The sequence below is a fragment of the Rattus norvegicus genome, chromosome 3 (assembly GCF_021556685.1).
Source record: "Rattus norvegicus strain SHRSP/BbbUtx chromosome 3, alternate assembly SHRSP_T2T, whole genome shotgun sequence".
In the NCBI taxonomy this organism is placed as follows: Eukaryota; Metazoa; Chordata; class Mammalia; order Rodentia; family Muridae; genus Rattus; species Rattus norvegicus.
The window spans coordinates 169,360,830-169,388,588 of record NC_141536.1 but is presented as its reverse complement, the minus strand read 5'-3'; the positions used below and the strand labels follow the sequence as shown (position 1 = coordinate 169,388,588).

Here is a 27,759-nt window from a genome sequence, read left to right as displayed (position 1 = left end):
CCGCCGGGGTCCCTCTTCGTCACCTCCGAAAGGGGATTTTTCCAGCTGGTAATTTCTGCTGCGTCAACGCCTGGCCCCGGGAGGCAGCCCGGGGGCGTCCCTGAGCCCCCCGCCCTCTCCGCCCTGTGCGTCCCCCGCCCGCTCAGCGGAGCCGCACCCGGACCCGCCCGCGCTGAGTTTGCCAAGAGTCAGAACTGCAGGAGGTGGGCCCTGCGGGTCCTTGGGGGTCATTGTCTCCCCAGGAGCTAGATGCCGATTGTTTTAGATTTCCATTTTAATAATGGGCCGAACTGGGGTGCAGGGCCCTCCCGGTGCGATGGAGTGGGCAGCGCAGATAAGACGCGGCGCTCAGAGCGCACGGAGCGCGCAAGGGAATCCGGTCCGCTACAAGTCGCGTCTTTGTTTCCCAGTAAATAGACCTGTCAGTTTCATAGGTTAGCGAAAGTCACTGTCAGACAACTCAATCCGGAGGGTAAAACTGGAATTTTCTGCATCATGGAGAGGGTTCTAGCTAGTTGGGGGATTTCTTGGTCTGGCTAGCGATTTCACTATTAGTAGGCGGAACCAGCTATACACAATAGGACTGGATCTGGGAGCCCAAGAACAAGCTAAATGGGGCAAAAAACAGATCATTTCTAACCCAAAGAAATATAAACAGAAGAAAGTTTGAAATTCTTAGCGAATTTCCTCCCGCTCTCATTGCTACAATCTCAGCGTGCATTTAGTGAAGGTTACAGTGGGAAGATTGTTATCAGAATGTAAAGAAATGCTAATTAGAAACTGTTTAGTGAACCGCCTAGGCACAGACACCTGTGCCTGGCGCACTCCTGTGCGTGCCTTGTCTCCCGTGTAGAACGCTGGATTGGATTCCTCCTCTAGGCTAACTAACTTCCCATTTGGGTGCAGATTCACGAATTCCGCTCTTGCTGGTCCTCGTCTTGCCAGTGCAAGGCAGTGTTTCCACTCAGGAAGAGAATAGTTTGTTCACCAAAGGAAATTTATAGGTTTTCCACGTGAATGATGAAGTAAAGTTTATTATACTGGGATTCCTCCATTTTGATAGATATTATGATATTAGGTACGTTGAACTGAAAAGTTTAGGATACATCTCCACATTATGGCAGAAAAGATAGTGATACTTAGGTAGAAATTATTGCAGATAGAAGTTTAGCATTTTCTTTGGAAACCTTGTAACCCCCCCCCCAAAGCAAACAGTGCTGGATGTTATTGCCTGTTTTCTCTTTAGTAGAAAGAACTCAACTTTGAGAGCCTAGAAATCAAAATCCAGCCTTGCCTCAAGCCTGCCCAAGGACAACATTTAATTAAGATTCTCATGACACTCACTACCTTGAATTTAAGACTTTTTCTTTCATTAGAGATAATTTCTATTAGGCTGGTGTTAGTGGCACACACCTTTAATACCAGCACTTGGGAGGCAGAGGAACCACTAATTTCGAGTCTAGCTTGGTCTACAAAGTGAGTTCCAGGACAGCCAGCGCTACAAAGGGAAACTCTGTCTTGGAAATAAAAAACCAAGACCAAAACAAAACAAGAAAGATAATTTCTATTCATGTTCTGTTGCTTTGTGTAAGTATGAAGTTATTCTGAGCTCACACCCCAACCTCCTCTCTTTCTGACTGGTCTCTGTTAACAGGGCCACTGCTGACACTTAGTGCCCTGCAACAGACATGGCAGGGTCAGGCTAGTCCACTTCCCTGTGACTTGTGGTGCTCCTTGGCCACACAGAGAAACCAGTGCATAAATGTCAAGAGATGGAGAAAATGTCCCACAGATTCATAGAAAATGCCTGAAGAATGGGGGGGGGGGTGTCTGTTATTGCTGAAGATGCCTTATTTACAAACACTGCTAAATTGAATTATGTTTTAACAGTGAACTTCCCAACTTTCTCTTGTGTGGAGGTTTTCAAATTAAGGAAAATTGGGCCACTCTGTCCCTGTGGTCTGGTTTCTGGGGCGCTGATCAGCTGCTGTGCTATACTCCTTGAGGTCTTAGACCAGCCTCTGAGAACTGAAGAGGCCCATTTAGTGTACAGGGCAGAGAAATACTTGAGCTAATTTCTCAGAGTGAAGTCACTTTCTGTGCTTAGATATTCTTTTAGCTGTTAGTAAGAAGAAAGTTCTAGAAACCATTGTCTTCCCTTTAATCTGAACACTGGAATCCTTTGCACCTGCCTTAGACAGCCTTTTTCAGGAGCTTCATGGTCTTTTGTTTTCTCATTTTGAAAAAAAAATGGTTTTTTTTATTCTGCTTTGAAAACATTCTAATTTAAATTCTCTGGAGTGAGATTGGATTGTTAAGAATTTGAAGCTGAGTGTTGGTGTCGGCACACGCCTTTAACCTCAGCATTTAGGTGGTAGAGACTAGTGAATCTCTGAGTTCAAGGCCAGTATGGTCAAGAGTATGAGTTCTAGGTCAGGCTACACAGAAACCTTGTCTTGACCCTCCCCCTCACACACACAAAAGAAATTCCCTTTGAATCTATTACATCTGTGGGTGGGTAGACTCTTGTTGTTCTTCTTTTTCAAGACAGGGTTTCTCTATGTTGCCCTCCCTTACCTAGAACTCACTCTGTAGACCATGCTGACCTCGAACTCCTAGAGATCTGCCAGTCTCTGCCTCCCTGGTGCTGGGATAAAGACATGTGCCACCACCACCTGGTGAAACTTTTGTTCCTGGAGTTTGCTGAGTGGCCTGACCCCTAAAAATAAACAGATAAAGGAAGTGTTCTATTAAGACCAAAAGACAAGTCTTTGGAACACTGCCCACTTGTTCCACTCCTAATCTTCTGTCTGGTTGTTGCGGTCTTTGGCCTGGCCAGTTCTGGACTTGAACTTGTCTTAAGAGCTGGGCTCTGAGAACATGGAGTCGGTGAAGGATCAGCTTGTTTCTTTTCTCCTCTCCTCTTATTTTTTGGACAGGATTACTCTTTAGCTCAGGCTGACTTCAAACTTGGTATGTAGCTTAGGTAGGCCTCAGATTTGAGGCCTTCCTCTCAGTCCCGTCCCCCCCACACCCCCCAGCTGGGGACCGAACCCAGGGCCTTGCGCTTCCTAGGCAAGCGCTCTACCACTGAGCTAAATCCCCAACCCCCATCTCAGTTTTTTAAGCACTAGAATTACAGCTGTCTGCCACCACACACATGAAGTCTTCCTTTTGTTTTGTTATGTTTTGTTTTGAAACAAGGTTACATGTAGTCCAGGCTGGCCTAAAACCCACTAGGTAGCTAAGGATGTCCTTAAACTCCTGATCCTTTTGGCCTCCTACATAACGAGTATTCTAGATCACAGGAGTACACCACCAACCCTGGCTTTTCTTTCTTTTCTTTTCTTTTTTTTTTCTTTTTTCTTTTCTTTTTCTTTCTTTTTTTTTTTTTTTGCCATAATTGCTTAACCACCTTTTTATTTCCCTCAGGTTTGTGCTCTGGTTTACTAGTGGAGCATGCCTGATGGTATTGCTTGTAGGTAGAGAAGAGAAAGAACACTTTCTGACCGGTTCTATGAAAGACTGAAAGGAAAGCAAAAAGAAGTCAGATTTGACCTAAGTATGACTTATGTAAGTTTCTATGCAGACTAATTTAATTTAGCGTCCCATTAGTGCCACTTAGTTTTGATTTATATTTTTTAATTACTGTGTATTTTATTTTTATTTATTAAGACAAATTTTCTCTGTGTATAGCACTGGGATTAAAGACATGTGCCACCTCCTCCCAGCCAGTAAGTATTTTAAAACATAATTTGGATTAAAAAATTACTAGTTATGGGTAGCGAGTTGGGAAACACTAGTATGTTTTTCAGCAGCACAAATGTAGCTTTCTGTGTTTTGACAGATAAGCTTTCTTAATTGTGTTAGCAGACATTCTAGCTTTCCTTTGCTGACTCTCCTCACCCCCTCCCGTTTTTGAGACATGGTCTTGCTATGTAGCCCACACTGGTCTGAAACTCAAGATCCTCCTGTCTCTTAAATGCTGGAATCAGAGATATAGATACCATCATGCCTCACCCCAGGGTTTATTACTCTTTTTTTTTTTTTTTTTTTGGCCATTCAGAACCTGGTATTAGCCAGACCTTAGGTCATTCAGGTCATTGAAAGTCATGTAGTAGAAAGACGTAGGTGGTGGCCACACAGATAGCTGATGTGACAGTAAGTGTGGGTAAGAAGCATCTCAGAGAATGTAGGCAAGATGAGGAGCAGTCCCGGAGTTCCTACAGATAATCTGAGGAGAGGGCCTTCAATATTACAGTCAGAGCCGGTACCCAGCCAGCCATGTCTTCCTCTGCTTTGTCAATATCGGATTGCTGGTGAGAGTCGGAAGATCTGGGAAAGAAAGGTGGTCTTGCTGGGCACAAGCAGTGGTTAAGTACATGTTGAAGCTTGTCTTAGGCACACAGGCCCTTGAGGGTCTACATGGGAAGACCCATCTTTGCTTTTTGAAAGCAGTGACATAGTTCTGCGGCTGTCTTATTACAGTGTGTACCGGTGCCCAGGGAGTGTACTGAGTTTCTTCTACATTTCCTGCCAGTAGTTCTTTAACTTCCGGCTGTCATTTCAGTTGCCCATGAAATAGGAAAGATCTATAAATTCACATGAATGATATGAATGATGGATTTTAGAAGACATCTTTTTTTTTTTTTTTTTTGAGACATGGCTTCTTTGTGTCTTGGACTGTGTACAGAGGGTTTAAGACTTTTTTTTTCTTTTTTCTTTTTTTTCAGAGCTGGGGGCCGAACTCAGGGCCTTGCACTTGCTAGGCAAGCGCTCTACCACTGAGCTAATTCCCCAACCCTGGGTTTAAGACTTTTAAGTGTGGGGTTTAGTTTTTCAGTGGTGGTGGTGTTGCTGGGAATTTGACTCCCAGCCCAACATACCCAAGAGCTATCTCTGTGAAAAGTGGATATGCTTGCGTGGCGTGACCCACTTGCTTGTGAACAGGTTACTTGTCTTAGTGTAGATCACCCAGAGAACTGGCAGTTTTTAACCCACAGTCTTTGATATCCAAGATTCAAGAGCAACTTTCTCTGAACCTCTACACACAGGGCTAGAACGAGGGCCTAAGGTGCACATATATTAGTAAAGAGGAAAGTGTTGTATTAAGTGCAAGAGAACATTTTCTTCAGGATTATTAGAGGAATCAGTGAACCAATGAATCACAAAAACTCTACCCTGTGCAAGACCATTGTTTTTGTTTTAAGTTTTACGTTTATATTTGTCTCTGTCTGTCTCTGTATGTCTCTGTCTCTCTCTCTGTCTCTCTCTCTGTCTCTGTCTCTCTCTCTCTCTGTGTGTGTCTGTGTGTGTGTGTGTGTGTGTGTGTGTGAGAGAGAGAGAGAGACAGAGACAGAGACAGAGACAGAGACAGAGAATATGAGAATGTCTGTCGCCTGCCTACCATGTGAGTGGAGGTGACCAGAAGAGAGCACCAGATCCCCTGGAGCTGGAGTTAGAAATGGTTGTTCCCGGGATACTGGGAACCAAACTCAGGTCTTCTGGAAGAACAGCAAGTGCTCTTAACCACTAAGTCATCTTTCCAGACCCAGATGTTTTCCACTCTTAATGTCCACCTGCACATATTTGCTCTGTGTAATCTAATCTAGTCCTAGAACGCTTTCACTCTGTGAGACTTACTGCTGAATAAGTTCACCCTTTCTTGTTCTCTTTGATTTCTGGCTGGTTGATTCAACTCTCCTGTTATGGCGAGTAAATCTGGCTTCTCTTGGTTTTTCCTGAATTGCTCTGTTTGGCCTTATCCTAACTTTGGCAATACATTCTAATTTTATGGTTCCTTCTCATTTTCTGGCTCATTCTGTCTAAATCTGTGTCTAGTAGTGTATTCTCTCTGCAGCCTGTCTCTGTACAACTGGCACAGTAAAACCGCCTTTGCTGCTGCCACCACCACCTACCACCCCCCCACCACCTCCCCCCTCTCCACTCCTGCAATGCTCCCTTAAGTAGCTTCCTTTCCTCTCCTTGTGAGAGTGCAGCATATCCATTCCATCGAATCTTTCTCTGATTCATCACTTTTTCTGCCATCGAATTAGACATCACTTTCAAACATGGTTGCTTTCTCCCACAAATTTAACTTCATCTTCATTGTGTGGGATTAAAGGCTGTGTACCAAGGGTGTGTCTGTATTCCAGGAGGGATTAAAGGTGTGTACTAAGGAATGAGCCACACCACAGCTAGAAACTAGTTTTTTTGTTTTCAGTAAATAACATAATCTCTGGGTTCACAGTGTGAAAAAATATCCTGCAACACCTCTACATGTGTGCTATAGCGCTCATGCACACTAAATAAATACATGAAAGTAGAAATGGATTCAAGGACCGGGATGTAGCTCAGCTACAAATGGAGCACTTGCCTACTGTTTATGAGGCCTTGGGCTTCACCCCCAGCCCCAGGAGTGGGAAATGAGGCCATTGCTGGCTGTAAGGGCAACACAAACAGTGACAGGACCAGAAGACAGAATTGTTAGCATGTACAGCGCAGCTGGGCAGAGAGGGGACCCCAGCCTTGGAGGAACAAAGATGAGGGGGTTAGACTGCTTACAGCAAAAAGCAGGCTCAAGGCACACTGCACAGAACTCTGGCATGTACAGCTTCAGTGGGGTTGTGATTGATGAGTGCCCTCCAGTCCCTGAGACTTCAGATGGTCATCCTAGGAGGTTCAGGTCGGTGGTACAGGACTGTGTCTCCACCATATACCCATTGCAAATGAGCTGAAAAGAGAAAGTGGTCAAGTCTTGCCGTGGTGCTCAAAGTAGGTCTGTTCTGTGTTCTCATTCTCTCCCATTTAAAGCACGGAAGCCTGTGAGTGGCAGCATGCTCTTATTTAGGAAGTTCAAAGCCAGTTTGGGAATTTCTGAAAGAAGCAATTACTCATCTTCATTTAAAGATGAGGACAAACTGGGAACAGTTTGCTGTAACTGACATTCTCCCTCTCCCAATTTCAAGCAGAATCTGTGACCTTCTAAATCCTTTCGTTATCTTATGTATCAAGGGTACCTGCCCAACGTCAAAGTGTCAAGGTGACTTTATCTGTATGGTGGTTATCCTTCCAGGAAGCTAAGACACCTGCCTAAGACTAGACCATGGAGTGTCTGGTCTTGAGGAAGCTTCACATCACCCAAGCTTCTGCAGTATTCAAAACCTCCTTTCAAATACAGCTGACACTTATAGTACCCATCGCTTAGCCAGCATTCCCTTGTGTCTTCAGAAAAAGGTGTGGTCACAGAAGGTATGTGCCTAGAGTTCCAAGACACCAAAGGTCAGAAAGATGGTGGGACAGAGGAAAAGGGATGAGAACATGCAGAAGGAAACATATTCTGAGTAACATACATGATCATGGATGAAGTGTTCTTGAATGTTGCTTTTCTTCTTCTTCATGGAAAGCGCTTAGTGGACTGCATTTGTGTGGCTACTGTGCATATAGCATGTAGGTACTATGAATACGGTTTGTTTTCACTGTATATAGTATGGGTGCTATGTGTGCAGTGTGTTGGTGCTCTAAGTTCAGAGTTTGGGCATTGTGTGTGCAATGGGTGAGTTCTGTGTCCTTGTGTGGATGGTGTCCATGCTTTGTGAGTGCTATGTGTGCAATGTGTGATTACCATGAGTTCAGAGTATGGGCACTGTGCACACACAGTGTATGGCAGCTCCGTGTGCAGTAGGGTAATTACTGTGTGTGCCCTGTATTGGTGCTCTGTGTGGCTCTGTGTGGGTACTGTGTGTGCATATATTCTACAGTGTGTGGATTCTGTACACAAGTGTGTATGCTATGAGTTTAGTGTGTGGGTGCCATTCTGTTTTCTTTAATTGACTGGTGCCCGTTCCTGAAAACGTTTCCAAATCAAACATGGGAGCATGAAGAAGCTGCCAGTCCTGATGTATGGCTGAGCATGGTCTTGTGGCCCATCATAGACCCCAAAGTCTTGTAAACGTAGTCTTTCCCATTCTTCTCGTTGGGCAGCAGAAGTCCCTACATCTCAGACTTGTTTTTCATAATTTGCACATGTCAGCTCTGGGGATGTTTCCAAGGCTTTCAGCAAATTCCCATTTGGGATCTGTGTCCCACAGGAAAATACCCTGGCAAGTGTTTTGGGAGTTACTTCAGGGCCTTGGCCTGTAGCTGGGAAGTACTCAATAGTCCGCCCTGCCCTCCTGGCTGCCTCTACCTATCAGAACCACTGTGGCCGCCATCCATACAAGGATGTCAGCTTCCCAACTGATCGCCTGGGTGCCATCTATTCCTCCAGCGTTAACAGCTCTGAGAATTTCCTGTGCATTAGAGTTGACAGGTGGTTTTCCTACAGTAACTTTGCAGAAGAGAAAGTTCTTGGTTCTTGTGCTCACTGAGTGAAATTATCCTGGGCAGTATGACTTGGGCAAGCCACCCAGGATCTTATGTTCTGAGACCTTGGAGTAAATATCGGGAAGATACTGTTTCCTGGGATTACTAACCCTGGATTCACTTGTAGAATGATTCTGAAATGAAACTAAGAAAGTCAAGATACTTAAAACCACACAGGTGCTTATTAAATACCAGGAATGCTCTGTCCAAAACAAATGAAACCATTGAGGTGAATAACACACTACAATTAGATGTTTCTTTTTTTTCTTTCTTTTTTCTTTTCTTTTCTTTTTTTTTTGGGGGGGGTTTCAAGACAGAGTTTCTCTGTGCAGCCCCTCCTGCCTGTCTTGGAACTTGCTCTGTAGACCAGGCTGGCCTCAAACTCAGAGATCTGCCTGCCTCTGCCTCCTGAGTGCTGGGATAAAAGGCATGCACACCATGCCTGGAGTTTCTGTTTATCATTGATTCTTAAAAGTGCTCATGCGGGGCTGGGGATTTAGCTCAGTGGTAGAGCGCTTACCTAGGAAGCGCAAGGCCCTGGGTTCGGTCCCCAGCTCCGGGGGAAAAAAAAAAGTGCTCATGCTTATGCACTGCCACTCTGGCTTTGTTTTTTGTGTTTGTTACACTTGGGTAACATCGTAAGTGGGAAACGTCTGTGTTTTTCTGTGAGGAGATGGTTCTTGCTCATTTTCTAGAAACCCACCACACATGAGGAATAATGAAGCAGGAAATTTTTTAACTTAATTTTTATTAAGTTATTATTATTTTTGAGACAGGTTTTCATTATGTTGCTCTTTCTGTTTAGAATTCACTGTGTAGACCAGGCTGGCCTAGAACTCACAGAAATCTGCCTGCCCCTGTCTCTTTAAGTGCTGGGATTAATCCCTTTAAAGGTGTGCACCACCATCTCTGGCTAACAGGGAGAATTTTAATCTTTATGCTCAGGAAGTTTTTAAGAACTTTTCAGAAACCATGAGCATGCCTTCTATGGGACACATGTTTTGTGGCTAGCACACTAGACAGCTGAACAAGGAGTTTTTACTGTTAGGTTCATATTGCATTTTCTAGTTTTTTTTTTATGTTGTTGGCAGATGAAACAAGAGGGAGTAGAAGGTGACCCTAATGACCCTTCTGGTTTAAGCAGTTTTTTTATGGTGGCGCATAGATTTTGGGAGCACAAAAACATATCAGAGATGGAAAGCTGGTTTTGACAATTCCTTTGCTGCTTCTCTGCTGGTCTGACCTTCTCATTATTGTTGATATTTCACATTTATTCCACGTGGAATTGCAGGAGATCTTGAGAAGTGTGTGTAGTTTCCAACTAGCATCCGTGCTACTGTGTGGCTATAGGAGGCATGTGCAGTGACAGCATTCTCAGTCTGGAGCTAAACCACCAACACCCACTGATGCCTGTGATTTCCAGGTATACCCAGAGCCTGCTGGTGCCTGAGAGAGAGGGATGGGCATTCAGGAGCAAGACAACAAGCGTGGGGTGGGAGTAGGCAAATCCTGATGTGCTCAGAGTGTTTTCCTTTGAGTTCAGAAAGTTCTTGCTCCTTGAGGAAGCACAACCTGAGCACAGTGTCTGCTGTCAAGCTCACCTGTGGGCCGTCCTGTTTCTTGTCTAATTTATCACAATTTTTTTTCAGTCATGTTGATTGTTGCCTTGTCCTAAAAATATCCATGGAGTTACAAGTTTGATGTCTCGGTTTATTTTTTTATTATTTGTTTAGATTGATTTTTATTTTATGTGTATAAGTATTTTGCCTGCATGTGTATTTTGTACCATACCTTGTGCCCATACAAGTCATTTACCCTCCTGAAAATGGAGTTCCAGATTGTTGTGATCCACCAAATGGATGCTGGGAACCAAACCCAGGTCCTCGGCAAAAGCAACAGCTGCCTTTAACCACTGAGCTATCTCATGCCCACTACTCCCCTTCGGTTTTTCAAGACATGTTTGTTCTGTGTAGCCCTGGCTGTCCTGGAACTTGCTCTGTAGTCCAGGCTGGCCTCAAACTCACAAAAGATCCACCTGCCTCTGCCTTCCTAGTGCTGGGATTAAAGGCATGCACTGGCCACTGTGCGGTGATAATTTTTTATAACGTGTGCATGCACAGGTTTGCAGGTGCATGTGGAAGTCAGAAGTTTGGCTGTTCTGTATCTCTGCACCCCAGACTCTTTGCAGGGCTTTAAGGGATGTACTTTCCAGCCTCGCCATAAAACTGCTCAGTGAGAACTTGGTGGCTGAGGTCACGTTGCTCCCAGGTAAAGATTACCAATGCCATCCCAATTTGTGGAAAGTAGGGTGCTATTTGTATGGGTGCCAATTTAACTTTTAATACTGCTTAAGAATAGCCACACGGTACTTTACATATACTTCTTTTTTGGTGTTTTGGAAGCCAGAGGTCCAAGATTAAAGTGTCTATCAAATTCTCCTCTCTCTGGCCCAGGACAGTTCTTGTTTCGTCCACTGTGAGGTGTTGGTAGCTGTTCTTCATTTATACACTTGTTTGTCCACTCTCTGACTTCATCCTCACATGACTCTCCCCATCGTGTATCATATCGGTTTAGGTCCACCCACTCTATAAGGAGTTTATCTCAACTTGACCATGCCTACAGAAACCCTGAGGTCTCATTTAAGGTTGCTGGAGGTCAAAGCCTCCACAGACGTGTTGGTTTCTGACACTTTTCCCGTATAGATTGCTTAGTGTAGTATTTATCAAGGCCTCTCCAGGTATCACTAGCTGTCACCCTCATCAGCCATGATATCCTTGATGGTCTTGTTATTTACAGCAAAGATGGCAGCTAAGCAGCAAGCCAGCTAATATGAACTGTAAACCTGCGTGCTCCTCAAGCCTGCAGCAAGCTTGAGAGTTTTCAGCTTAGGGGTCAGCAGTGAACAGTGAACTAGACACTGGCAAAGGTAGCAATGACTTAAGGAGAGATTGAAGTGTCTCTTTTGTTGACAGGACCCTGGGAGATGCAGCAGAGAAGGAGCAAGGTGGAGTGAGATTGATTGACACTTTGGGTGTGATGAGTAGACATGGAGCCCAAGTACTGGCAGGCACTTGGAGGCAGCTGAGCTATTGAGACTGTGTATCTAGACAGGTCGCAGGTCCCCATGTTTGTCTTGTCCCTGCACTTGTTTTCATCTGGGCCACCAGGTCATGACTGATTCCTGGCTCTTTTTCTTCCTTGGGAAACAGATACATTCTAGCAGCCTCTTTCGGAAAAGCATTTTGTGTGAGTGTGTATATGGTGCTAGGGATAAAACCCAGGGCCTTGACACATGCTAGACCAGTGTTTTATGACTAAACTAGGTTCCCGTCACCAAAATGGCAATTAAAATTTCCCTGGAAATGAACAACAAATTCTAAAGTATATTATGGAAACTTGGAAAGATTTGGTTTGTGATATAGAAACATAAAATAAATTTTTGTGTGGTGGAAATAACACTCAGCTTTTTTTTTTTCCTTTTTTTTCAGAGCTGGGGACCGAACCCAGGGCCTTGCGCTTGCTAGGCAAGCGCTCTACCACTGAGCTAAATCCCCAACCCCTAACACTCAGCTTTTTAAAAAAGATTTATTTATTTTATTTATATGAGTACACCATATCTATATTCAGACACACCATAAGAGGGCATCAGATCCCATTACAGATGGTTGTGAGCCACCATGTGGTTGCTGGGAATTGAACTCAGGTCCTCTGGAAGAGCAGTCAGTGCTCTTAGCCACTGAGCCATCTCTCCAGCCCAACAGTCAGCTTTGAAGTACAGATGGATATAAAGTTTTCCAGGGTTGCACACGTAGCTTAGTTGGTAAAGTACTTGCTTAATATACCTAAAGAACTGGATTTGAACCCCAACACCCCATGAAACCAGTGGGCTAGGTGTTGTGACACATGCCTTTAATATCAGCACCTGGGAGGCAGAGACAGGCTGATCTCTGGGAGTTCTAGGCCAGCCAGAGGGTTAATAAATACTGAGAGCCTGTCTCCAGCAACAACAATCAATTAATAGACCAGTGGTGGTAGCTAGCATACACTTATCATCTCAGCCCTTACAAGATGAAGGCAGAAGGAAGACAGCATCCTTAGCTATTTAGTAAGTTTGGGGCTAGCCTATGCTATGTGAGACATTGTTTTTTTTTTTTTTTTTTTTTGTTTGTTTTTTAAAGAGTAGGGAATGGGGCTGAAGAGATGGCTCAGAGAGTTGAGAATGCATGCTGTGCAAGTCTGCCAACCTGAGTTTCATCCTTGGAACTGTAGAAGGCGTGCTCATGGAACCCATGCAAAAGTGGAAGGGGAGAACTAGCCTGTATAAGAAAATTCTGAAAGAGCTTTTCAAGGTACCTGCAGCAGCCATGGTTAGCTGTGAGAATGTGGCTTGTCTAAAATGGACTCCTTTGGTCCAGCTCGAAGCACTCCTTGGACTGCAGGGGTGGGCCTGCTGTCTCTGAGGGTCACTTAGAGTGTGGCCCTGGCTTGAGGTGAGAGACTAAGCGAGGTGGGTCCTTCTGCAGATATGAGTATGTCTTCCAGTGGGACAAGGTGTCTAGAAGACAAGAGCCATATCTGTAGACTCAGGTACTAAAGTCTGACACGTTCACTGTTATCACTTGACTACATACTTTCCTACTTGACTACATACTTTCCCGGTTCTATAAAAGGGACATTTGTGTATAAGAATGAAAAGCTTTAGATTGGCTGGTGAGCCTAGCTCAGCTGGTGATAGGTGCCAAGCCTGAAGACTTGAGTTTGATTCCCAGAACCCACATGGTGGAAGGAGAACCAGGACAACATCAAGTTGTCCTCCACCCTCAACACCCATGCCATGGCATAGTGCTCCTTGCATAAATATATATAATTTTAAAGCTTTAGACATGTTTGGATGTACACAAACTTAACGACATGTCCCTGTCTACCGCTGCAGTGACTCCTGGGACTCTGCTCTGCCCCGCCTGTCTCTTCTTTTCTTTGAGTAATTTAAACAAATCTCAGACAGTTTTGTCTTTGAGCGTTTTATACCCTGTAGGTCTAGCAGAGTAAACCACCCAGAAACCTGTTTGCCCCACACTGAGCATGCCCGGTTGGGTCCCTGTTTCTCAGATTATCTCATGGTGGGGTGGGGCCTCTGAACTTTCTTTTATTCTGGGAAATTTTCCTCTTCGTTGTTAAGGAATCTGTCCTGTGGGTTCTCTGTGTGGAGCTCATGATGTAGTGACCTGGAGCGAGTGTCCTGGACTAGAGTAGTATCAAAGGGAAGTACAAACTCACCTTTAGTGGGCAGGTGTGGGGCAGGTCCTTCTGTAGATGTATAGTAATAATATTTCACTTGAACTCCAATTTAACGTATCTTTAAAAAAATTAATCTATTTGCGTATATGGTATATGTTCATGTGCAGAGGCCAGAAGAGGATGCCCAGTTCCCTCTCTTTTATTCTCTGCCATATTCTTTTGGGAAATAATCTCTTACAGAACCTGGAGCTAAACTGGTATCCAGCAATCCAGTGGTCCTCCTCTCTCTGTCTTCCACAGCTTAGGGTTGCAGGGACATGCAGGCATGCCCAGCTTTTTATATGGGTGCTGGGGATTTGAACTCAGGTCCTTAGGTTTGCACAGCAAGTGCTTTTACCTTCAGAATAACTTCCTCACCCCCAATTGAATCTCCTCTTTTTCTCTTTTTTCTCCTGCCCTCCTCTCTCCTCTCCTCCCTCCCTCCCTCCCTGTGTATGCGTTCGTGCGTGCGTGTGTGTGTGTGTGTGTGTGTGTGTGTGCATGTGTGCACGTGTGTTTGTGTTTGTGTGCATGCACAAAGGCCAAGGAACAACCTGAGGGAGTCAGTTCTCTACTTACCATGTGTATTCCAGGGATTCAACTTGGGTGTCAGGCTTGGTGGCAAACACCTTTACCATTTAGTAAATATACTACCTTAGCCATCTCATCTGGCCTGGTCCTACTTCAAAAAATATTTAGGGCTTTATACTTTAGCCAAAACATAAGGAAACAATATGCATGTGCCTTTTTTTTTTTTGAGGAGACTCATATAGATTCTTTAAATGAGTTATCTTGTATGCGATGATAAACCCAAGAGTTAAAATAGTTTCAAGGGGTTGGGGATTTAGCTCAGTGGTAGAGCGCTTGCCTAGGAAGCACAAGGCCCTGGGTTCGGTCCCCAGCTCTGAAAAAAAAGAACCAAAAAAAAAATAGTTTCAAAAGCTTTTTTTTTTCCCCAAAAATCCTAAATTTGCTATTGGCTAATAAAGCATAGGGATATCTTGTGAAATTCTTTTAAACCTCAAACATGTCTCAGTTCTCTCATTTTCAGTTGGTTTCTATTTAATTTTTACCAAAAGCACAGATTAGGTTTGCTTCTCCTTCCCCTCCACCTTATCAAAGCTAGCCTCTAAGTGGCTCTGTAACTCAGGATGGCCTTGGATGACCTTCTCCCTCTTCTTCCGGACTGGGATTACAGGAGTATGTCTCTCGCCACACCTGCTCTCCCCTTATAGTAGGAGAGACGGATGTGTAATTTTACTTAAAAGTAGTCGTTTCCAACTAGTGAAAATTTCTTATGAAAAAAATGGCTACTTCAGTGGTCAACACTAAACATTTACTTTGCTATGTGTCAGGTTGTTTCTTTTGAATATTTTCATGTACACTTCTCATCTTGAAATTAAGACCTATTTTTGCTGTTTTCCCCCCTCGCAGATAAATGGTCTTTATCCATAACAAGCACTGGGTCTTGAAACACATATTCGGTTCCTCCAGAAAGGTAGAGTTGATAAACCAGACATAGCACTTGAGGTGTAGGTTTGGTTCTAGGAATACTAGAACTCTGGAAGCAAAGTGGACATGCTCATAGTGTGGTCCACTCTCTGATCCACCCTGTGGCCGGAAGGGAGCTGTCTTCTGGGCAGGGAGGAGCTGAGTTAAGGAAGTACCTGACTCAGCCATCAGAGAATCCTGGTAAATAGCATGGCCTGACAGTCCAGGCAGGTTAAGGTCACTGGGTATTGAGTACCCAGGTGACTCACAGGCTATCAATCTGGGCCTAAACTGTATACCATAACTTCTGTAGGAACTGAGAGATTCTGGCTCTCAGATTACTTGTGGCTTTGGGCATGGGGCTCCCGGAAACCTTGCACCAGACATGTGGTGAGGGTACATCCTGCCAGAGCTGCCCGCAGGCCCAGAGCTGCCCGCAGGCCGGTGGGGGCATTTCTATCTGTTCTGGGAAGTTGGTGCTTGGGCAGCCTCTCTGTGAGAGGCAGGCAGGGGAACCAGTCTCTGTGTTTTCAGGAAAGATGCTGCCCTACGATAGACAGCTTTGGGATTCTAGGTGACAGAAGGGCAACAAGTCTCACCTGACTCATGGCCTTCATGACAGGGAAGTTTGTGGGAAGTCACAGGTACAGGCTCTGCCTGACCTTCCCAGTTCCAGCCTTCACAGGAGGAATGAGGTGTTGAGTTTAACCTCCTGGGCACTGACATCCCACTTGGTGGTCATATCTGATTTTTTTTTCATGAATAAGGAACTTACTTTTCCAGAGAAAAAGGGTGAAGCAAATGTTCTAAGTCTTGACAGGTCTGTCTCACCTAGAGGGGAAGGGGAACAGACACACACACATTCTCTCTCATAATTTAAAATTTTTAAATCTTATTTTTAATATTGGTTCTTAAACATTTTAACCTTCCTTTTAGCCCACCACATACCAGAGGTAGTGGGAAAGAAGGGATATGGGGAAAGTGGACTTGTTTAGAAGTGGTTCTTTGGGGCACCTCCCATCTGTGTTGTCTGGAAATCGACAGTGTAGTCCCCATAGAGGCAGCTCAATCCCTCACAAACATTTCATGGATATATCAGCAGTCAGGCTCGGGAGTCAGGATAGTGAACAGGAATCAGTAGTGGTGGCAGAGACAGCTATGCCTCAGCCATACCTTAGCCTCGTCAGCCTCCACACAAGTCAGTAGCAGGAGGGACCAGCAGGAAAGCCAGGAGAAGTTCTCGGCTGTGCCTCTCTCAGAAAAACGAAGCTCAATGAAGACGTGAGACCAACAAGCATTGCACAGCCAGCTCTATGAGCAAGCGTAGCTCAGCTTCCATCACTGTCCACCCAGTCTTTTTTTATACTCCCTCCATACGTCACGTGTCCTCTACGGGTCTCACTCAGCAAATGTCTAGCCTCAGTACATGTGTCTGTCTCAGCTGACATCATTCTGTCAATCAGTCCCAGTCCACGGAAGTGGCAAGAAACTACCACACCACCAGAGCTTTTTTGGTGGTGTTTCTAGCAAATAGAGCTAGCAAGTCCTAGCAAATAGAGCTCAACCGTGTAATGTAAGGCGGAACAATGTGTGTGTTGTTATTGAAGAATCTTTCATCTTGTGTCCTTTCACATGCTTGCTTTAGCAGACATCCTTTCATCTGTGTCCACTTTAGGAAAATGTTCCTTCATGTGTTTGCCCCAACAAAACACCATCCAACATGACCGACTTTCCAGAAAACCCTGAAGTTCCCACTTGACACACCCTCTCTTCCTCTTCTGGTTTCTGTGCAGTTACCATATGCGCTGCTGAGCACTGATGCAAACGGCAGTAGCGCCTCCAGTTGGGGTCCTCGGCCATTTTCTGATGGTTGGGCATTTGAGAGTTTTTATTTTCCCTGATAGGCTGTAGTTCTTAGAACAGTGGAGGTTTGGGGTAGTTCCCTTTATAGAGTACCAAAGTTAGAGTCAGTGGGCCAGAAGTGGGGACATGTTAATGCATTCTCTCCCCAAATTCCCCAAATTCTCTCTCTAGTATTCCTGGCTGATTCAGGACAAGAAGGCACAGCACTGGCTGGTGTATCACCATCTTTAAGAACCTAGGACCTCACATCACTTCTGACCAGCAAAATGCATCTAGACCTCTAGACCTCAGGGAGGTCTTTTTTTTATACTCTTGATTTCTTTAGGTGTTTATTTAAGGTTTCTTTTTTCTTCTTTATTTACGTTTCAAATGTTAACCCCTTTCCCGATTCTCTCTTGTGTTTCTTTTTTTTTTTCTTTATTGGATAGTTTATGTATTTACACTTCAAATGTTATCTCCTTTCCCTCCTTCTCCCCATCCCCATTCTTCATGAGGATGCTCCCACTCCCACCCACCCACTCCCACCTCAACACCCTGGCATTCCCCTACATTGGGGAAATGAGCCTTCACAGGACCAAGGGCTTCTCCTATTGATGTCAGACAATGCCATCCTCTGCTACATATGTGACTGCGCCATGGGTCCCTCCATGTGTACTCATTGGTTGTTGATCTAGTCCTTGGGAGCTCTGTGGAGTTGGTTGACATTGTTGTTCTTCCTATGAGGTTGCAAGCCCTTTCAGCTCCCCCAGTCCTCTAATTCCGCCATTGAGGTCCTCGTGCTCAATCTGATGGTTAGCTGCAAGCATCCTCATCTGTATCAGTAAATCTCTGGCAGAGTCAGGAGACATCCATATCAGGCTCCTGTCAGCAAGCACTTCTTGGCATCAGCAATAATGACTGGGTTTGGTGACTGCATGTGGGATGGATCCCCAGGTGGGGCAGTCTCTGGATGACCTTTTCTTCAGTCCCTGCTCCAGTTTCTGTCCCTGTATTTCTTCCCATGAGTATTTTTTTTCTCCCTTCTAAGAAGGACTGAAGCATCCACATTTTGGTCTTCCTTCTTCTTCTTCTTCTTTTTTTTTTTTTTTTTTTTGATTCTTTTTTTTGGAGCTGGGGACCGAACCTAGGGCCTTGCGCTTCCTAGGTAAGTGCTCTACCACTGAGCTAAATCCCCAGCCCCGGTCTTCCTTCTTCTTGAGCTTCATGTGGTCTGTGAATTGTTTCTTGGATAGTCCAAGCTCACAGTGAGTGCATGCCATGTGTTATTTAAGGTTTTAACATTAAATTAAGCTAAGGTGCCAGTGTCAGTTTTAGGATTAGCTTTGACAAAGGAATTAAACAAACTCATCAGTGGTGGCACATGCCTGAAATTTCAGAGGTGGAGGCAGGAGGATTAGTGTTCAAAGCTTCAAGCACAGGTTTGAGTTTGAGACCAGCATGGTCTCAAAACATAAAGGGTTGGAAAGATGGACGGGTCAGTGGTTAAGATGATATACTGTCGGGCTGGAGAGATGGCTCAGCGGTTAAGAGCACCCGACTGCTCTTCCAGAGGTCATGAGTTCAATTCCCAGCAACCACATGGTGGCTCACAACCATCTGTAAAGAGATCCGATGCCCTCTTCTGGTGTGTCTGAAGACAGCTACAGTGTACTTATATATAATAAATAAATAAATCTTAAAAAAAAAAAAGATGATATACTGTCTTTCCAGAGGACTGAGTTTGATTCTCAAAACCTGTGTCATATCATAAGTTGCAGTTTCAGGGGATCTGATAACCTCTGGCCTATGGGCACCTGTACTTATGTGCACCTAATATCACACAGGCACATACACATAAACACACATAATAAAGTAAGTCTTAAAAATAAATAGTAACAGAACAAGGGGTCGGGGATAAACAAGGAGTGGTGGTGTATACCTGTAATTCCAGTGCTTCAGAGGCCGAAGCAAGAGGACAGCCATGGGTTTGAGGAAAAACCTACACTACATAATGAGTACCAGGCCAGCTGAGGTCTCACAGTAAAACCTTAACTTCAGACTTAGGTGGACCATTGGATGGGTTTGCTCTTACCCTGGGAGGCTTAGGTCCCATGCTTGGCTTCATTGCTTCTCTGATTATAATGAAAAGGAATTAAGGGTTCTTGGGACCCTGGACCACTGAAGTATGTACATACAATGCCCATTTCTGAAGCAAGGACTGCAGACTTCTGGGAGTGAGTGACCCCAGGCCGGTAGCCCACCGAGAGCTTTTGATTCTTGTTTCCCTCAAAGAGACTGGGCTTGCTTGTTCTGTCTTTCATTTTCTTTCATTAATTTCCTTCCTCCCTCCTTCCCTTTGCATTAGATCTTGCTATACAGTCTGTTTATGCCATGGAAATAGAGCGTTCATTAACCACAAGCCAGAAATGAAAAAGGACAGGTTCGTCAGAATGCTGCTTGCTTACTGCTCGTCCATTCAGCGTCTGTGGTCTGATGAGCACCTGTGGTTGAGAGGCCTGAGCCTCTGCCTCAGGAACTTTTGAAACAAGTTCTAATTGCTGTGGGACCATGATAGGGACTTGTGGACCTTGGGCTGTTAATCAAGCACCGGAGCATTTTTACCAGCAGCATCTGTAATAGAAATGGATTCCTATGCTTCCAGCTAGTGCAGCTTACCTATTTGACATTGTATGTATGTATGTATGTATGTATGTATGTATGTGTGTGTGTGTATGTATGTATGTGTGTATGTGTGTGTATGTATGTATGTATGTGTGTATGTATGTATGTATGTGTGTATGTATGTGTATGTGTGTATGTGTGTATGTATATATATGTGTGTGTATGTATGTATGTATGTGTGTATGTATGTATGTATGTGTGTGTATGTGTATGTATGTATGTATGTGTGTGTATGTGTGTGTATGTATGTGTGTATGTATGTGTATGTATGTATATATGTATGTGTGTGTATGTATGTATGTATATATGTGTGTGTATGTATGTATGTGTGTGTATGTATGTATGTGTGTGTATGTATGTGTATGTATGTATGTATGTGTGTGTGTATGTATGTATGTATATATGTGTGTGTGTATGTATGTATGTATATATGTGTGTGTATGTGTGTATGTATGTATGTGTGTGTATGTATGTGTATGTATGTATGTGTGTGTATGTATGTATATATGTGTGTGTATGTATGTATGTTTATATGTGTGTGTATGTATGTATGTATGTGTGTATGTATGTATGTGTGTGTATGTATGTATGTATGTATATATGTGTGTGTATGTATGTATGTGTGTATGTGTGTGTATGTATGTGTGTGTATGTATGTATGTATATATGTGTGTGTGTATGTATGTATGTATGTGTGTATTTTTGAGAGTGTCATGTAACTCAGACTGGGCTTGAATTCAATATATAGGTAAAGACATCCTTGAACTTCCCAGGCTCCTGCCTCTATAGATCTCCCAAGGGCTGGGGTTACAGGTGTGTGACACTCTGCTTGGTATGTTTGGTACTGAGAATCGAACCCAGGGCTTTGTGCATGCTATGCAAGTATTCTTCCATTCCAGCTACATTCTCAGCTAGTGTGGTTTCTAAGAAAGAAGTGAAAAGTCTCAGACCTCATCACTTGCTTGTAAGTACAGTGATCTTGAAATGTGACTAACCTCCTGACTGAATCCTGCTTGAGTCTGAGACACCAGGATCCCAAGTTGTCATTCTAACAGCACTTAGCTGTTTGGAAATGGACTTTTCACCTTGTTAAGCTGATACCATCTTGTTAAGTGCCTGGCACCTTCATTTTCTTTTGTCATTTTTACAAATTTTGGGGGCTGGAGAGATGACTCAGCAGTTAAGAGCATTGGCTGCTCTTCCAGAGGACCTGGGTTCCAACTCCAGCACCCACCTGACAGCTCAAAACTCTCTGTAGCTCCAGTTCCAGAGGATCTAGACTCCTTACACAGACCTGCATGCAGTCAGTCAATCTAGACTCCTTACACAGACCTGCATGCAGTCAAAACACAAATGCACATGGAAGAAAAATGAATTTAAAAAATGTAAAACAGGGGTTGGGGATTTAGCTCAGTGGTAGAGCGCTTGCCTAGGAAGCGCAAGGCCCTGGGTTCGGTCCCCAGCTCCGAAAAAAAAAGAACCAAAAAAAAATGTAAAACAAACAAACCAGACTTTTGGGTACAAGTGTGCATTTGAGGCAAGTATTCTATTGAGATACACATCCCATCAGTGCCTTACTATGTAGCCCAGACTAGGTTAGAAGTCATGACCTCCCAACTGCTAGGATTTTAGATACGCATCCCCAAACCTGGCCCTGATAAGCTTTCTTTCCAATAAAATCACTCCGTAGCTTGTGTCTAAGGCCCTGGAGATGCTCACAAACTAGGGGCTTCCAGTGAGAACTTATTCTTGACTGGCTCTGGCAGCCAGAGGGCCAAGGTTCGAGTGTGACAGGGATATTCTCTCTTAGGTCTGTGCTTCTGTGGTTTGCAAAGCATTCTTCCTCCTGTGCATCTGTGTTTTGAGTTCCCCTTTCTATAAGTATACTAGTCACATCTGGGTGGAATTGTCATCTTAGTTTGGTCAGATCTGCTTAAATAAGGTTCCATTCTTAGGTTCCAGGTTAATTTGTACAAACCTTTAAAGCAGGATTTAAGCCATGACGGCCACAGATGTGCTTTCAAAACAGTGTAACCAATAGAGTTTTGACTCTGCCTTGTGGGGGCCCCCAGCTGAGCTTTTCCAGGTTCGCCAGTCACTTTCCCATCTTATGTACAAAGTGGCTGATGGGCCTGGAGGGCTTCCTAGAGCATGAAGCAGTGTCTTGCTAAGAGAAGATGTGCTAGAAAATGTCCCATTCTTAACCTTTGTACATCAACAGACGATATAGTTGAGCTTTTGAACTTAGGTGTGGTCCAAAGGTGGAGGCATAGAAGGCAAATTCTAGGCTTAAAGGGACACTTGGGTCCTATAGCACAAAGGGACATCTTCCCCTTTCGCATTCTACAAAGCAGGGAAATTTCCCTACAACAATTTTCCTTCAGCCAGAGGTCAGAGCTGGCAATTCCCAGTGTGTGATCCTAGTTGATGAGGCAGGAACAGGGGTCTGTTCTAGGCTAGTTCTTTCCAATCTCATGCAAGCCTTGCCTAGTGGTTCTCTATGGCCCCAGTATCCCTTGAAGTAACAGAATTCAACTGATTTCCCATGTTGAGACTAGAACTTCAACCACTTGATACCTGACAGCCCTCTGGTCTCCCAGCACCTGCTTACCATAGGTCTCTTGACTTCACTTGAGGCTGTCTTTCGGCAGCCTGGTATCTTTGACCTCATTTTAGGCTGTCTTCGGGCAGCCTGGTTTCTGCCTTTGCCATTTCTATGCTTCCTAACCATCTGAGATGGGAGCTTTAGGCAGCTCTTTTGTTGTTCCTTGCACTGACTCACGTGAAATCTATGGGGCAGTTCTGTCTGAGCTTTGCAAAGGGGGATACAGTGGGCCAGAGTCGTCACACACTGCTTAATGATATGGCCCTTAGCAGGATGCTGGGTGGACAGTTTTTCTCCATTCCTGAAGCCCCAGGAAAGGCTATCAGGAACTGGCTTTAGCCTCATCCTGTCTATTAGTAGCAATCACAGGGAGAGTCACAGTAGGAAGGACCATTCAAAGTTACAAATCTCACGGTGGTGGCTTCTAAAATCACCTATCACTTTCCACTTGGAAGCTGTTTCCTGTCTCTCTTGCTTTCTCTATTCTTCTGTACTGTCTGGTGTCCTTTGCTGGAGTTGGCCTGGCAGGTGGGATGGTCATGGTCTCCACCCAGTTCTGCTATAGGCTCAGCTGCAACATCAAGGCTATCTTCCTGGATAGAGCGGGATGGTGCTGATGAGACCTAGAGCTCCTCTCTTGCCTCACTCAGATGGTCTTTGATGGCCTGAGTCCTGGGGAGTGGGAAAAGCAAGTAAGAAAGAAAATTAAACAAAACCCTGACTGAAAAGAAATACTCCAAAAATTAACCAATATTATCATAAGATAGCGAGAAAGGAGAAGCAGCCGAAGTGGTCTGGGTGGGGTGTACCCCCTAGAGAGGATGTGACATAAAGCAGGTCAAGGAGGGAGGAACAAGGTAGCTCCAGCATGAGAGGCCAGGCCAGAGCAGAGGGAACTGAGAAAGGGTAGCACCAAGAGGAAGAGGGAAGGACAAGTGGCGTATGGGGAAGAGGAGTGGGCAGGCGTCAGGTACAGGTTTGTGTTTCAGATCACACGGGCTGCAGAGTGGAAGCGAAGTTCTCCACTGGGTGATGAACCAGTTTCTGTTCCCAGGAGAAAATGTGGGTGAGGCCCCTGTCTCACTGTCTCATGACAGCTAATCAGTTAGAGCATTTTGGAGTATTGCTTTCCAGTTAGAGATCATTTAATCTCTCCTGCCAACCTCTCTCTTTCCAGGCTTGGACTTAACAAACATAGAGCCCCAGTTAGTCTCACACTTTGAATCCTCCTGCCTCAGCCTCCTGAGTTAGTACTCAGGATTACAGGCAATCACCACCACGCCCGGTGCTTATTTAACTTTTTTTAGTACTACTGTGAGCAGCAGTGATGTAATGTAGTAGAATTCACTTTACGCAGTCGTGTCATGCCCCTTGAGGCTTCATTCCTGTGTTTTCAGAAGAGAAACGAGCCATCTAAGTGTCTCAGTGTGGTAGAGGACTGAGCCAGTCAGGGCTGCTCGACGCTTGCCGTGCAGCTTGCAGGACTGCGTACAGGGATTTTTTTTTTTTCTGAGAGAGATCAAGCAGGGCAGCCTTTGCTTTTCCTGGTACTGGGTGGCTACTTGGTAGAAGTGTGGCTGTTATAAATGCCACAACTTGAATTTGTGAGTCACAGAACTTTCTGCTCCCTTGGTCCTTAGAGCTGCATTTATGCAAGCGCTGGGAACTTAGCTTCGGAGCTTGTGGCACAGCAGAGCCCTTACAGGTACTCTCTGTTTTCCCTTCTCAAAAGACTTTACTATTAATCATATGGGATTAGGCATCCATGCTGATGGCCTTACCCTGATTACATCCGGATGACCTATTTCCAAATATGGCCACATTCTGTGGAATTTACATAAGTTTGGGGGGCTCAATTCAGCCTCTCACAGCTGATCCTTTGGGTAAGCAAGTACAGAATTATAAGAGTTATAGCTGAACAAGAACTTCACAGAATTCTCTGCCAGACATCGTAGAGCACACCTGTCATCCGTGCTAGGTTAAAATAGTTGGTGGTGCACGCTTCCAGCGCTCAGGAGGCAGAGGCAGAGGCAGGTGCATCTCTGAGTTTGAGGACAGCCTGGTTGATAGAGTGAGTTCCAGGACAATCAGGACTACACAGAGAAACCCTGTCTCAGAAAAGCCAAAGTGGAAAAAGGTTCTAGGACAACATGGGCAACTTAGTGAGATCCTGCTCAGAATAAAAATAGTTAAATGAATGAATGTTGATGGTGTGTAGCTCAGCTGTGAATACTTAACTACTATTCATGAGGCCCTGGGCTGCCAATTTTTTTTCATCAGCCTCATTGAAGTATCATTTGTGTACACACACACACACACACACACACACACACACACACACCTCCAACTAAGGTTGCATAAAGTGTAATTTGATGATTCTTTATTCTATCAGACATTTCCTGTGAGCTTTTCATTACTCCTCCCTCATTGTACCTTGGGCTTGGACACCCTCCTAAGCTCTTCTTGCAGAAGGACCTGCCCCCTTCAGTTTAGCTTCCTCAGATCAGCACACTTATGTTAGCAGACATCTTTCTGTGGTGGAAACAGGCAGGGTGTGCAGGGAACCCCTTCAGGAATACAGGCCTGTACTAGAGTCACAGGTTTACCTTCTTTTGCCGAGCAGGATCTGTTGATGGATCTTCTCTTGGGTCTGTCTCTCCACCTCTTGAAGGTCACTGGGGGCCATTTTCCAATGCAGCTGTTGAGTGAACTGATTTCTGTGCATGTATCTTTTTTGATCATCCTCACATTTCATTGTTCCTGACTGTAAGTCATGTTTATGTGGCACTGGGCATTCTTGTTGTCTGTTTTGATGTTTTGAGACAAGGTCTTGCTTTATAACAAGATCTTGCTCTTAAGTCCAGGCTGACTTTGAACTTATGACCCTCCTGCCCCAGGCTCATGAATGCTGGAATTACAGGCATCTATAATTTGGCTCAACAATTCAAGATACTGCCAAATCACTTTTAAAAGTGGCTGTGTCCGTCCTCATTCCTTCCCCTCAGCTGCATATGAAGCTTCCTGTTGTTTTCACGTCTGTCCATTGTGATTGTGGCGTGTTAGTGGGTGTACAGGGACCTCTTGTGGTTTACGTTTGCGTCTTACTGGTGGCTGAGTTTAGTCACTAATGTATCTTTTCTGTGCCATATTTGGTCATGATGTTTCCACCTTAGATTGTAGAAAAGTGATCCTGAGAGAAGTCTTTGTACCCACAGTCCCTTCCAAGTCCAGGGTCTGTGGGTCACTGGCAAGAGAATCTGAATAGTTGGGCTTTGAGATCTATCTGTGACATTTTTAAGCAAAAACATTTTTATTAGCGTTTTTATTACTGTCGTCATCGTTTTTGTTTTGTAATGCTGGAGATCGAACTCAAGGCCTGGAAAAACATGCTGAGGGAGTTTCATTCCCAGGATGTAAAGGAAATTTCAAGTAAAATAATTGAAATTAAGTCAGATGTGAGAAAAAAAAAAAGTGAGATAAAGTTTGAATGTGGCCAAAGCGTGTGATGTTTGAGAGGAATGTTTACATCTGAAGTGTCAATTAAGACATTGGAGATTTTTTTTTCAGGAATGTGCCAAGGGAGAAGAGCCTGAAGGTAGGGTTTCTGTGGCAGTGTTGGAGCCCAGCTTGTAGGGAGTGACTTGAAGTTGCAGGTAATGAGTCTCTGAGTCACCAGCCCTGAATGTGAAAGTGCACAGAACCAGCGTGTTGGGATGTGACAGGAGCACTGGACTACATCAGACTTTGTTGACACTTTGTTGAAGCTGACTTTGAACTTGAAATATCCTTGCTTCCACTTCTTCAGTGCTTGGACTATAGGCATGCTCTATTAGTCTAGTCAGGGTTTGACATTGTCATTAAAATCAATAGTCTTCACGAAAGAGCTCTATAGGGCCAAAGGAAACACTCTACCCAATCTGTTCCTTACCTCAATACATCAAGCAGGAAATTTGGCAGTCTTTGATCTCCTGAGCCTTGTGCATTTCAAGGTGTGCTGCTTGGACTTTTCCCACGGGCATCAATCATCACATGGGAAGCTGGGGCGGGTAGTAGGAATCCCATCTGCAGGAGGATAGCTCCTGCTTGTGACTTCTTATGACTGAGGACCCTTTACCATCAGTGCTGGATGGACAGAGTTCCGTTCCTGCCCAGATATAACCCTCATGGTTGGAAAGTGAAGGCTGCACACAGCTGAGCAAGGTACCTATCCCTCCTCCCTCAGCATCACTGTACACCATACTCCTGCCTCTCCTCACTGCCGGGCAAACTGTACTGAACAGAGCTAGCACACACTTGCTGTCTCCATTCGGGTAAGGGTTCTGGCTGGAGCTTCCAGTGTAGTAAGTTTCTCGTTCCTCAGCTTTGGCATGGAGTCAAACTCCACTTGTTCTGTTGGCTCTGTGGTTTAAAGTGACACAGACACAAAGGTCAGGTACCTTGTTGGCTGGCATAAGACAGGCCTTCAGCTGCCCCCTCCACTCTTTGGACTCATTATATATCTGCCTATTGTGTCCTGAGAGTTTGCGTGGAGAATTTTACAGGTCCTTGTCAACTACTCAGGGTGGTGTGACTTTGGCAGATTGGTATATTCAGGTTGGAATCTAGAGTGAATTCAGGCTGTTTCAGTGAACTCTTGTGAAGCCTGTTTAAGCGCTTCCATTTAAAACTGAATTATCAATGAGCGTGGCAGTGCACAGCTTTAATCCTAGCGCTTAAGAAGCAGAAGCAGGAGAGTTCAAGACCAGCCTTGTCTACATGTGAATTTCAGGACAGCCAGGATTACATAGAAAGACCCTGTCTCACAACTAAACAACAAAACCGTGAAGTATCCTGTGGATAAAGCAGGTACCAGAGAATTTGTAGGGAAAGAAAGGCCACTGAAGTTTATGATTCTTCCTTCTATCACATCAGTACAGTGTGGTAGCATCCATCCCAAACAACTCCTTGGCTCCCCAGCCCTTTTAATACTGATTTGGCCTCCGTGTTCTTGTGATGGTAAGGCATTCCTCTATGATCCTATCTAATGTCACTTGCTTTAGCTACTTTGTGGGTTCTTTTTTTCTTCTACCCTTTCAGTCTCCTAACACTAGATAAGAAAGAAAAAGCATAGAAAGGAAAGGAAAGAGATCCCTGAATAAAGTCAAGGGTTGGAATGGGGAGCAATGTCTACTTCCTGCTGATTAGGGATGTGGAGTTCCTCGGGGCAAGTTTGATCTTGGGGCAAGATAACCCTCAGGATATCTAATTTCTTCTTGTTGTTTCTTCTTTTGTGCATGACTACTTAACAAACGGTGACCAACAAAAACTAAGAACCCCCACCCACCTATCAAGGCCCAGCATTTATAGACCCTTTGAAAATTACCCACAATTCCAAGCATCACACAATCACAGCAACTGTCTGCAGCTAGCAAAAATCACACCTCTGCTAGAGCACGAAGCAAATCATAGGCAGCTGCTGCAGACAGTCCGCAGTGGCTCCCTGTCCCCACACCTGGGAT

At 44.6% G+C, this 27,759-nt stretch overlaps 1 protein-coding gene across 3 annotated transcripts in view; it reads left to right on the top strand.

The window, feature by feature from the left end:
• Zbtb46 (zinc finger and BTB domain containing 46) overlaps positions 1 to 27,759 on the top strand; it is a 70,280-nt gene that overhangs the window by 553 nt on the left and 41,968 nt on the right.